This window comes from Medicago sativa, chromosome 2 (genome assembly GCF_051527215.1).
Source record: "Medicago sativa cultivar Bolivia chromosome 2, Bolivia_mono, whole genome shotgun sequence".
Taxonomy (NCBI): Eukaryota; Viridiplantae; Streptophyta; class Magnoliopsida; order Fabales; family Fabaceae; genus Medicago; species Medicago sativa.
The window spans coordinates 76,943,910-76,954,967 of record NC_140750.1 but is presented as its reverse complement, the minus strand read 5'-3'; positions in this window follow the sequence as shown (position 1 = coordinate 76,954,967).

Here is an 11,058-nt window from a genome sequence, read left to right as displayed (position 1 = left end):
ATTTCGCTTTGAAATTGTGAGAAATGGAGAATGTGATGATGATGATGATGATGATGATGATGATGATGATGATTGTGTTGGCAAGGTTTTATACCGGAAAGGTAGTTTCTAAGGACTTGGATTGAAAACATGTACATCATTGGATTAGAACTTATCGATGACTCATTTTCAATTGAGTTTGTGTTATTTGAACAATCATTTTGATGATAACTTTTATGATAACCATTAATTTACAAAGAAAATGAGGTATTGACACAGAAACCAAAGCAATAAAGAGAGAAAGTAAAAACATACAATGTGAGTATGAGAGAGAAAGTTGTCACAAAATTATCAAAAAATAGTTGTACAAATATCATTTCTCTTTTCATTTACTTGACAATCCATGTTCCCTAAAACGGACCAATGGGACTGGGTTCCGCAATTTTAGCACTTTTAAATGAATTTTTTTTAGAGGACAACTTTTTTGTTGAAGGAAGGACAATGTAAAATGATGTTAAATTCTTATGGGATCTTTTTAGTATTTCCCTTTATTTTTACTGATAATTACTCTCTTTTGTTTAATGATGATTGTTTTCTATTTTGTAGGGTGTCTCTGCAAGCTATTTTGTTGAGCAATCGCTAAAAAATTCCATCACCACGACATTGGGTGTTCATGCGGTATTAAGCATAGGAAAATACCTTGGGTTACCGTTTATGGTTAGCAGAAGCAAGAAAGCAACTTTCAGTTTCATCGAAGATCGAGTATTGCAGAAAATTAATTCATGGAGTAGCAAGTGTCTATTAAACGAAGAAAGAGATGTAAAGGTGCTTACTATTCTCTTATGATCCGTGGCTGCGAGATGGAGCCACCATAGGGTGTTTCAGCAGGATGGAGTACATACTCTTATAGATCATGATCGTCACGTACAGAATCATAATTTGGTGCAACAATGTTTTGATCACGAAACGACCCAATGCATTTTGCACACGCCCTTAGTTCCGTTTGTGGAAAATGATAAGCTAATTTAAAAAGAAAAGAAAAATGGTAATTATTCGGTAAAAATGTCATATCTTTTTTGTGCTTAGGCTCGAAGAGATAACATAAGAAGTCGAAGAAGCCAAGCAAAGATATTGGAAACCATAGCTACAATTTTAGGTGCTATAGTAATATTGTTTGTCAAAGGCTCGGTTATTTTTGGGACGGTTGGAGGTAGCCACAACAAGCATGGTGATGCACATATGATAGTTGGATCTAGTATCTGTATAACATTATACTTCCGTACGTGACGAACCTCAGACCTTACATATTTTATGCATTGTCTATACTAACTGAGTTAAGTTAATGAAGACATACCCCAGACCTTGGATATTGTTATCTGTTGCTTACACGATAAGTTTACTTAACTTATTTAGTTAATTATTTTAGTGGAACGTGAAATCATTTGTTTCTTTTTTTACAAGAAATTTCTTACATTTCAAGTTTATCCAAGTTAATAAATAAGGGAACATTTTCACTAATTAAATTTAAACAAACTTTAAAGTATGATTTTTTTCAGCTAATTCCTACATTTCCAATTTTGCAACTGTAATCCTCTATTTTTTGAATTTTTGAAATTGGACTCAACACTTTTATTATGATGTGAATTATTGATGTGGATGCCATATCAATATTTTAATTAAATATATTAATAATTTAATGTGTGTGTGTGTGTGTATATATATATATATATATATATATATATATATATATATATATATATATTTAAAACAAATTAATAATGGTTGTGTATATATTTTATTAATAAGTGAAAATTTGTAAACTAAGCCATCATCATCTACATTATCATTTCTCACCATGATATCGAGTATCGACACCCAAAATCTTCATAAAAAATGCATTAAACGAGCACACACACGTGCACGCAAACATAGACAAAATATAGGAAAATTAATTCACATAGAGAATCCAAAATCTCAAGGACAAATTTGACTTCATTAGTACTTTCTCCTCATTCTTCACTTTGTTACACTAACTTACACATACAAATAGAAGAAACCCCCTACTACTAATGCTAATTAAATATATTGTCTAATTGATTAATAAATGTATTTTTACTTAACTTTTACGTTTTATTTGTCAACAATAGAGCAAATTTAGATCTAAATTTGTATTTCCTTAAAGCCTTAAAAAAAATTAAAAAGAAGAAGCAGCATTTACGGCGGCTACCAAGTTTCAAACTTGCTTTAGGCCTCAAAATTTGTGCCATATAAAAGCTCTAAACATAATGGAATATTTTTTATCTATCTTCTATTATGAGAAAATCTTTCATGAGCACAACAACATATTAATACTCCCTCCGGTCTGAAATGGAGTATTATCTAGGTGCTCACACATGAAATGAAAAAATAAAGCAAAATTATTTAGTCATATCGATTGACATTATACAATGGTACTCCCTCTGCGCCTTTTTATTAGAAACAAAAGTGAGAATTTATTTGGTCCTTTTTATAAGAAATATTGACCAAGTTTCAAGTATGTTTGAAGTTAAATTTCATTTGCGCCCTTATTTATTATGAGAGAGAATATTAAAAGTAAGTAAGTGTGGAATAAAGAGTACTTAATTTAAGGGTATTCGTGGAATTTTTTAAAATGTAGAGGTGTATTAAATGAAGATGACTATTTTCAATGTATTCCTTTGGTCTTGATGTTTTATGTCTTTTGTTTCTTGTATAAAGGACCGGAGGGAGTATTCTCTTTATTTTTCTTTTGGTTTTGTGATAATATTTATTTGAACTTGTGACCAAACAAGTATATCTCCTTCTATTCTATGTTTAACATATCAGGACAATTATAGATCATAATCTATATTTCTTGCTCATGAAGTAGGGCTGGACAAAAAACTGACAAACAGTCCCAAACTGCCCTATCTGTTTGGACAGTACCGAGTCGAGCGGGTTACCCGGTTAAACCGGGTGAATAGGGTACACAATTGTGGGTTCATTTGGTTCGTCAGGGTTGATTACAGGTTGGTAGTTTCAGCCCATCGAAATCCATACCCGCCCAATGCTAGATACAGAGATGCAACCAAGCCTATCCTACACTGGCCCAAAATGAATTGAAGCCCAATTTAGCCAAAGCCCAATAATACATAAGCATAAGTTACAAGGAAAGTGGTGGAAACCCAAATTCTTTCAGCCAACAGCATCATGCGCTGCTGCTTTTTCCAGAAAATTCACTTCAAACCTTCAATCGATCTGTGTTCTTTTTCCAGAAAGTTCATCACCTTCAAATATCAAACAAAGTCACAAGTCACAACAACAATTTCAACCTTCATCATCCTTAACATTCATCATTCATAACCTTTAAATATCATAAAAGCAGATCGATTTGTTGAAATTGTTTCCTTTATTTTCGTTTTCCTCTTCCATTAACCTTCATCATCCCTAACATTCATCATTCATAACCTTCAAATATCCATAAAAAATCACAATAACAACGATCAATTTGTTTCCTTTTCTAAGATCTCTTTCTCTGACCAAGGAACCTTTATCATCAATTCTTCTTCATCTTTGTTATTCTTCGTATTTTTTTGAATTGGAATTTCAATGTATCGATTTAACTCGCCCGACGCATCCGACAAACCGCACAGCCCGAACCGATCAATCCGAGAGCAATATATGGACGGAGATGGGTTGGATTTTCTAGCCCGTAGGTTAACTCGGATTTGGATTTTTCACCCGAAAATCATCTGAGTCCGACCGATGTCCAGCCCTATCATGAAGTATACCATTGCCGCATTTGTAACGGCCATGAACAACATGATTATGGCGCTAACTTTTGTATATGCTTGCATGCTTAGGTAACTAATAAGCATTTTCCCCTAATAAAAAAATATGGTTAATGTTAACTTGTGCCCTTAGTTAAGAATCTAAAAATGGAATTAAATCATAAATTTTGTCTTGAAAAAAATAAGATTTTAAATTTCTAGATGTCATACCCCAATTTTTGACCTAAGGTCCCACTGACACGCGTCACCTGACCTTGATCAGTCCCAGACATTTCGGTGAAAATTTCAATAGAGAGGTATTTTAAAATACCTCATATTTTCGTTCCGAGTCGGGCCAACTTCCCTTCCATTTTTTTAATTATTATTTTGTTTTTTTAATTTTTTATTTAATTAATTAATTTTAGTTTTAGTTTTTTAAAAAAATAGTCATTATTTCTTTTAATTCTTTTGTTATTTTTCTTTTTAAATAAATCCAAGTTTTATTTTCTAATCCTTTTGTTATAAATACAAATTTTATTTTCTTTTTATTTATTTACTAAACTAGGAGACAAAATCAAAATTAGGTATGTGTTTATCCTTTGCTTATTTCTATTTTTTATATATTGTATATATTTTTGAGTATTAAGTCTAGAAAACAGTCCAAGTTCCCAACGACAGCTATCACACGCATGCCATTCCAATCCAGTCTAGCTCATACTGATCTGCAGCAACAACATTTGCTTGTTCCCTTCTCCAAGCCACCAATTCTCTGCACTTCTCCAACAAACCTTAGCCAAAATCCTAACACTATAAATAGAACCTGCAAAACACACATTCGGGGAGGCCGAAATTCACATAGAAACCGACAATTTTCACGGCCAATCACAACACATAAACCTGCACAAAAACAACTACCAGAATTGCGATACACCATTCACCCAATTTCAAACACAATTTCAATCAACCCATAAATTACACAGACGCACAAAACATCAATCAAAACCCAATATCAGTATCACAAGCCATCAAAACAACAACTCAGAAACCCTTTTCCACGTAACCCAAACCATTTGAAATTTCAACAGAATCGTACACTGACGGTAACGCACAGCAGGACGCATATCGTCATCAACAACAGCCCTTCAACAACACAGACACAACACCATCAAACTGCAGCAGTCTGAATCACACACACAGGACGAAACCACAACGCTCGCAGCAGTAGCCGATTCGCACAACACTCTGCCGCCCGTTCATACAAGCTCGGCTCCCGTTCATACAAGCCCGGCTCCCGTTCAAACGCCGCAGCCAGGCGTTCAAATGCGAATCCAGCCGTAGCACAGACGAATCCGAGATAAAGGTAGTAATTTATCGTTTTTGTTGGTTTGCTGTTTGTTTAAATCTAGGGGATATGTTTTCCTTTCATTGATTTTTTGGGTTAAGAGAATTGTAGAGAATAGGAGTAGAAGAAGAATAAAAAAAAAGAAGTAGAAAGGATAAGAGCAAGAATCGTAAAAAAAAAATGTGAAAGAGTGAAGGAGAGAACAGAGAGAGAGACCGATGGAGAGGATGTGAAGAGAGAGAAATTAATGTTCAAAAGTGAAGGAAAATGGGTTTACAACCCATATATATTTCTCTAACCGGTTCGGTTCTTTTGGACCCGACCCGGGTCTCAACCGAACCGGTCCCTAGCCAATCCAGACACCCCAACGTGCCTGCATCCATCTAAGCCCAATTCCAATTTCTTTTATTTTCTACACCACATGCTTACTGCTTGCACACCCCCTCCTGCATTCATCCTTTTATTTTGCTTATTTGTTCATGCATTCGTGTAGTTTATCTATGGTTTTAACCTTACTTCATACATTTATTTAGTCTATTTTAATTTATTTTAGTTCATTTAGGTTTTAATTTTATCTCACGCATTTGTTTAGTTTATCTAGGGTTTTAACTTTACTTCATGCATTTGTTTAGTTTACTTTAGTTTATCTAGGTTTTAATTTCACCTCATACATTTTTTAGTTTAGATTTATTATTTATTATCATTCATGTATCTTTAGTTTAGGTTTATAATCATGCATACTTAACTTATTGTTATTTATTTTATCACAATAATTCATGCATTTTAGTTTAGCTTTAATATTTCCCATTTTTATTTAATTTATAGTCTATTGCACGGAGCTTAGAGTGTAAATTAGGTGAAGATGTAATTTATTTATTTTCGTCATTTGCCTTCCGCAGACCTTAGAATGTATTAATAGTTTTTTTTGTAATAGCTTAGGTACATGTGTGCGTGTGTGTGTGTGTGTATGCTCTATTTTTATGCTTTAGTTTAGGTTAGAGGTTTTCGTGGTGATCCAACGTCTTCTCGCTCCGTTAGTTTTAACTTAGTTTAATTATTATTCAAAAAAACAAAAACATGCAAATAGATCAAAAAAATCACAAAAATATTTTCTTAAATAAACCTTGATCCTAAATCAAGTGACGTCTTTTTATTTTCTTTTCTTAATCAAATATCAATCCATCTAATTTATTTCGAGTCCATTTTTTTTAATATTAAAAAACACAAACAAATATTCTTTTGCCACTTTGGCTTTCTTTCATTTTAAAAACCTTTTTCAAAAACATTAAAAAAACACTCAACCAATCAAACGTCAATTTTTACCACGAACTACGTGATTTTGATCCCTCACGGGTACGTAGGCAGAGGACCATGTCCTTCCAAATCAATAAAATGTAGATAATTTGGTCTTCCTTTTTTTTTTTCATTTCAAGTTCCTTTCTTTTTTTTCAAAAAAATAATCAAGTTATAGCGCACTAATTAAATAAAACCAAGAGGTTCCCGTAGAGTACTACGGACATAAAGGGTGCTAACACCTTCCCTTTATGTAACTAACCCCCGAACCCTAAATCCTTTCAAAATGTGGGGTGTTTGAACTTTTTCCCCTTTTCTTAAAAATTAAAATGTTCGGTCGTGAAATAAGTTAGTGAGTCAAAAGCTAATCAAATAGCCTTGATCTCCGAAAAATGACGCGACAGAAATGGCGACTTCACTGGGGAGCCCCCTAAGAGGGTTGAACCTAACTTGGTTTTATCTAAATTTTTGTGCTATTACTTGCTAAAAAAATAAAAATAAAAGATGGAAATATGTGTATGTATATTCTCTCCTTTCTCTTTCTTCTTTCTTTTAACGTGAGTGGTGAGATGAGTCCTAACCCGGACTTGAGTGAAACATAAGATAGGAGTGGTAGACTCATAATGGCATACCGAGAGTATTCTCGGGTCTTGTCACACGTGATATAACCGCACTTAGCGGAGGAGCTTGAAGTGATATATGTCGGCGGGTGTTGTCACGCTTAGACTTTATTACTCTTAAGTTTCCGTTGAACGCTAAGGACCTTTAGTAACCCTTAACCCATCTTGGCCTTTTTAGGACGTAGTGCGGTGGCTAACCGGGTGTTGTCTCGGTATTAGTCGACACGCGATACTACACTCGAATTAGACTTTCCTATGAACGATGTTGGACTGGGTGTTGTCTCGGTATCCGATAAAGTTCAAAGGCGGTTGGAATTCGGGAACTTTGGTAGAACCCTTGTTACAAGTACAAATAAAACCATAGTCCTTACCAAATGGCGTTGTTACCCTTGACTCCAACATTGTATACCTTAAACCTCATCATGTTTTCCATGCATAATCATACATACATGCATCCATTCATAAATAGTTTTTTTTTTCTTTTCTCTCATCCATAAAATATCGAAGGACTTATGTAGGTTTTTTGTAAACATCATAGGAAATGGAGAATGTAAGGAGGACTCATAGGTATGAATTCAAGAAACCAGACTTGGAGAGCTTAAGGAAATTAGCAAGAAGATTGGAGGATCCAGATCATTTTCGAGGGCGGTACGGTTGCTTGGTCGACATGCTCATGACAAAGGTGGATGAGGGACTCCTCAATACTTTGATCTAGTTTTATGATCCGATCTGCCATGGCTTTACATTCCCAGATTTTCAGCTTTTTCCCACATTAGAGGAGTATTCTCATTGGGTTGGTTTACCTGTACTCAACCAAGTGCCCTTTCATAGCCTTGAACTCACCCCTAAAATCTGAGCTCTCGCAGAAGCCCTTCACCTTGAAATAGCAGATATAAAAAACAAGTTCGTCCCTAGAGCCGGTCATCAGTGCCTATCCTATAACTTCCTCTACCAAAAAGCCACCACTTGTCTTAATAAATCAAAGATTGATGCCTTTGAGTCTATCCTTGCCTTGCTCATTTATGGTATTGTGCTCTTCCCAAATGTTAACGACTTTGTTGACATGAACGCCATTCAAATCTTCCTAACTCAGAACCCAGTTCCCACTCTGCTTGCTGACACCTATGTTTCTATCCATGAGCGAACCAGTAAAGGGAAAGGAACCATCATTTGTTGTGCACCTTTACTCCACATGTGGATCACCTCACACTTACCCCGTCCCAAGTTTAGGCCAGAATATGTTCCATGGTCCCAAAAGTTCATGACCCTTACCCCTAATGACATAACTTGGTTCAACCCAGCTTGTGACCCAGAAGTTATCATCGACAGGTGATGAGAATCCAACAACGTACCCCTCCTAGGTATACGTGGAGGAATCAGCTATAGCCCAGTTCTTGCTAGACGTCAATTTGGATACCCTATGAAGATGAAGCCTCTGTACCGCATCCTAGACAGAGATTTCTTCCTCTACAAGGAGGATGGTGCGAACCAAAAAGCTCAATTTGTGAAAGCTTGGCAATCCATTATCAGGATGGATAGGAACCAATTAGGAAGGAAGTCGAATACCGCCCATGAAGCTTATGTCAAATGGGTCATTGATCGAGCAAACAAACTGAAGATGCCTTACCCTCAACGAAGGCTCACAACCTCGACTATTCCGTCCATGCCCTTACCTTTACCCCCAAAAACTCAGGAGGAAAACCGAGAGCGGGAAGCTGTGTTAATCCTTGAAAATGCCACCTTGAAAAGGAAGTATGATGAAGCTATGCTCAAGATGGAAACTATGAGTGGTAAAATAGAACAGCAGGAGCATGAGCTCCTCGAGCGAAAGGTGCAGATAGCTAAAAAGGACGCTCAGATTCAAGCTCAAAGTGCGAGGCTCGCACAATTTATCAGCAAGAAGGAGCGCATGGATTTCTTCGCAGGGGCACACCCGGATTTTGAGGAGTAGTCCACTACAAGAGCTCAAGAGTTTCCCAGATGTTTCACCACTTTATGTTATTTTCTAGCTTTTTGTGATGTACTTTGGAGTCCATCCCTTGGCTCAGTTTTGTTAAAAGGGAATTATCTTGTAGTATTTTAATTAGTCAATGAAATTTTCAATTATGATGTTTACAAATTTGCTTTTATAAGTCCTTCGGAAAAAAAAAGTGTCTATTTTTGCATAAGCATCATGCATCATTTTGCATTTCATAGTCTCAATTCTGAGTCTCACAAAATTTCTTTTCCATAGAGGTCAATCTGTTTCAAAAGTGGTCCGACTGTCCTCGCCCAAGGCCAACTCGCACCTACGACACTCGTGCAAACAAAAAGGGAGAAGTGTGGACAAGAGATCACAATGCTCTAGGGCGAGTCAAAGAAGCCGCAGTTCCAGCAGGGGCACAAATGCCAACATCAACAACAGCCTCGACAACAGGCTCCAAAGATGCAGTTTGACCCAATCCCAATGACGTATGCGGAGCTGCTTACCATCTTGCTCATGAAGAACCTTGTCAAAACTAGAAAGCCTCCTCGAGTGCCCAACGAGTTGCCGGTTGGGTATCAACCTGACCTCTCCTGCGCCTTTCATCAAGGAGCACCCGACCATGACATTGAGCACTGTCTCTCTTTGAAGATTGAAGTCCAGAAGCTGATTGAAGCCAATATATTGCTCTTCGAAGATTGAATTCGGACTTGCAAGCCACATTTGGGTCGTTTTTGATGTTCCTTCTACTACTTATCTGTTCAAATAATGCGTTGGTTTGTTGTTTGCTGCTTTTCGAAAAAAAAACCCTTTCGTTCTGCCCGAGACGAAAGTGAATTGGTGTAGGGCTTTTTGCTTTAAGCATTTTCATCATTAATAAAAAGGTCGTTTTGATCCCGACTTTGTTTTTTATTTTGTGTTTTGTTCTGGAAAAATGGTAATACAAAAAACCAAAAAAATAATCATTCTCAAATATCTGCATAATCATAACTTACACTTGTCAAAATCAATAATCAAATCATGCATTAATAAACCCGTTGAACACGTTAACCATGTACTCTCTTCCAACTTTGAGTTCCCTGTGTCCGAAGCTGAAGAAGGAAAATGAAGAGATTCCCGACGAGATCTCTCACATATTGGGGCATCTTAGCCATTGAAGCTGCAAACAAAATATCAAGGAGATTGTCCAGAAGATGACATTCAATTACAAAGACTGGCTCGGCGTGCTACCATTCGCTTTGCTCAAATATCGTACTTCAGTACACATTTCAACAGGGGCAGCCCCCCTCCTTCCCCAATATGCAACATGGAGGTCGTGCTTTCCGTGAAGGTCGAAGTCCCGTCAATAGGATTTCTGCTAAAGTCCAAGCTTGATCGAATTTAAACACATGACGACGTTGTGCAAACATATCAAAAGAGGTTTGAAACAAGCTTCTAACAAAAAGGTTCGTCCCCATGAATTTCAAGAAGGAGACTTCATGCCTAAAAAGGTAATACTTTTCAATCAGACTCCAGGGGCAAATGGATGCTTAACTATGAAGGCCCATATACAATGACTTTTGCAATTACGGATGGTGACAAACTCACGCGTCCCATGAATGCCGGTGCAGTCAAGAAACACTCTGTCAAAAAAATAAAAGCTCGATAAGTCGCAAATCATAAAAAGCGGCTTAGGCAAAAATGAGCGTCTCGGTGGACTGAAAACCCGAAAGGGCGGTCCAGGCAAAAATTAGAGACATGAACAAAAAATGATGATTATCCTGATAGGTTGAAACCCAAAAAGGGCGATCTATGCAAAAGTTAAGGATCATGACAAAGTAACTGCATCCAGTCAAGCACCATCCACTTGGGGGCATCCAGCTATCAAAAGACCTCTGATTCGAAGCATCTGCAGATCAAAGACTCGAAACTGGGGCATTCAAAGTTGTCAGGGAGTATAACGGTTATTGTGTTCAATGTACCTTCCAATATATTTACCATTTTCCAAATTTTTCAAAGATCCGTGGAGCCATGCCATTGGCAGGTCCCCACTCAATTCATCAAATTTGAGCCTGTGTCCAATTATTTGGAACTCTCATTTATTCTATTTGCAAA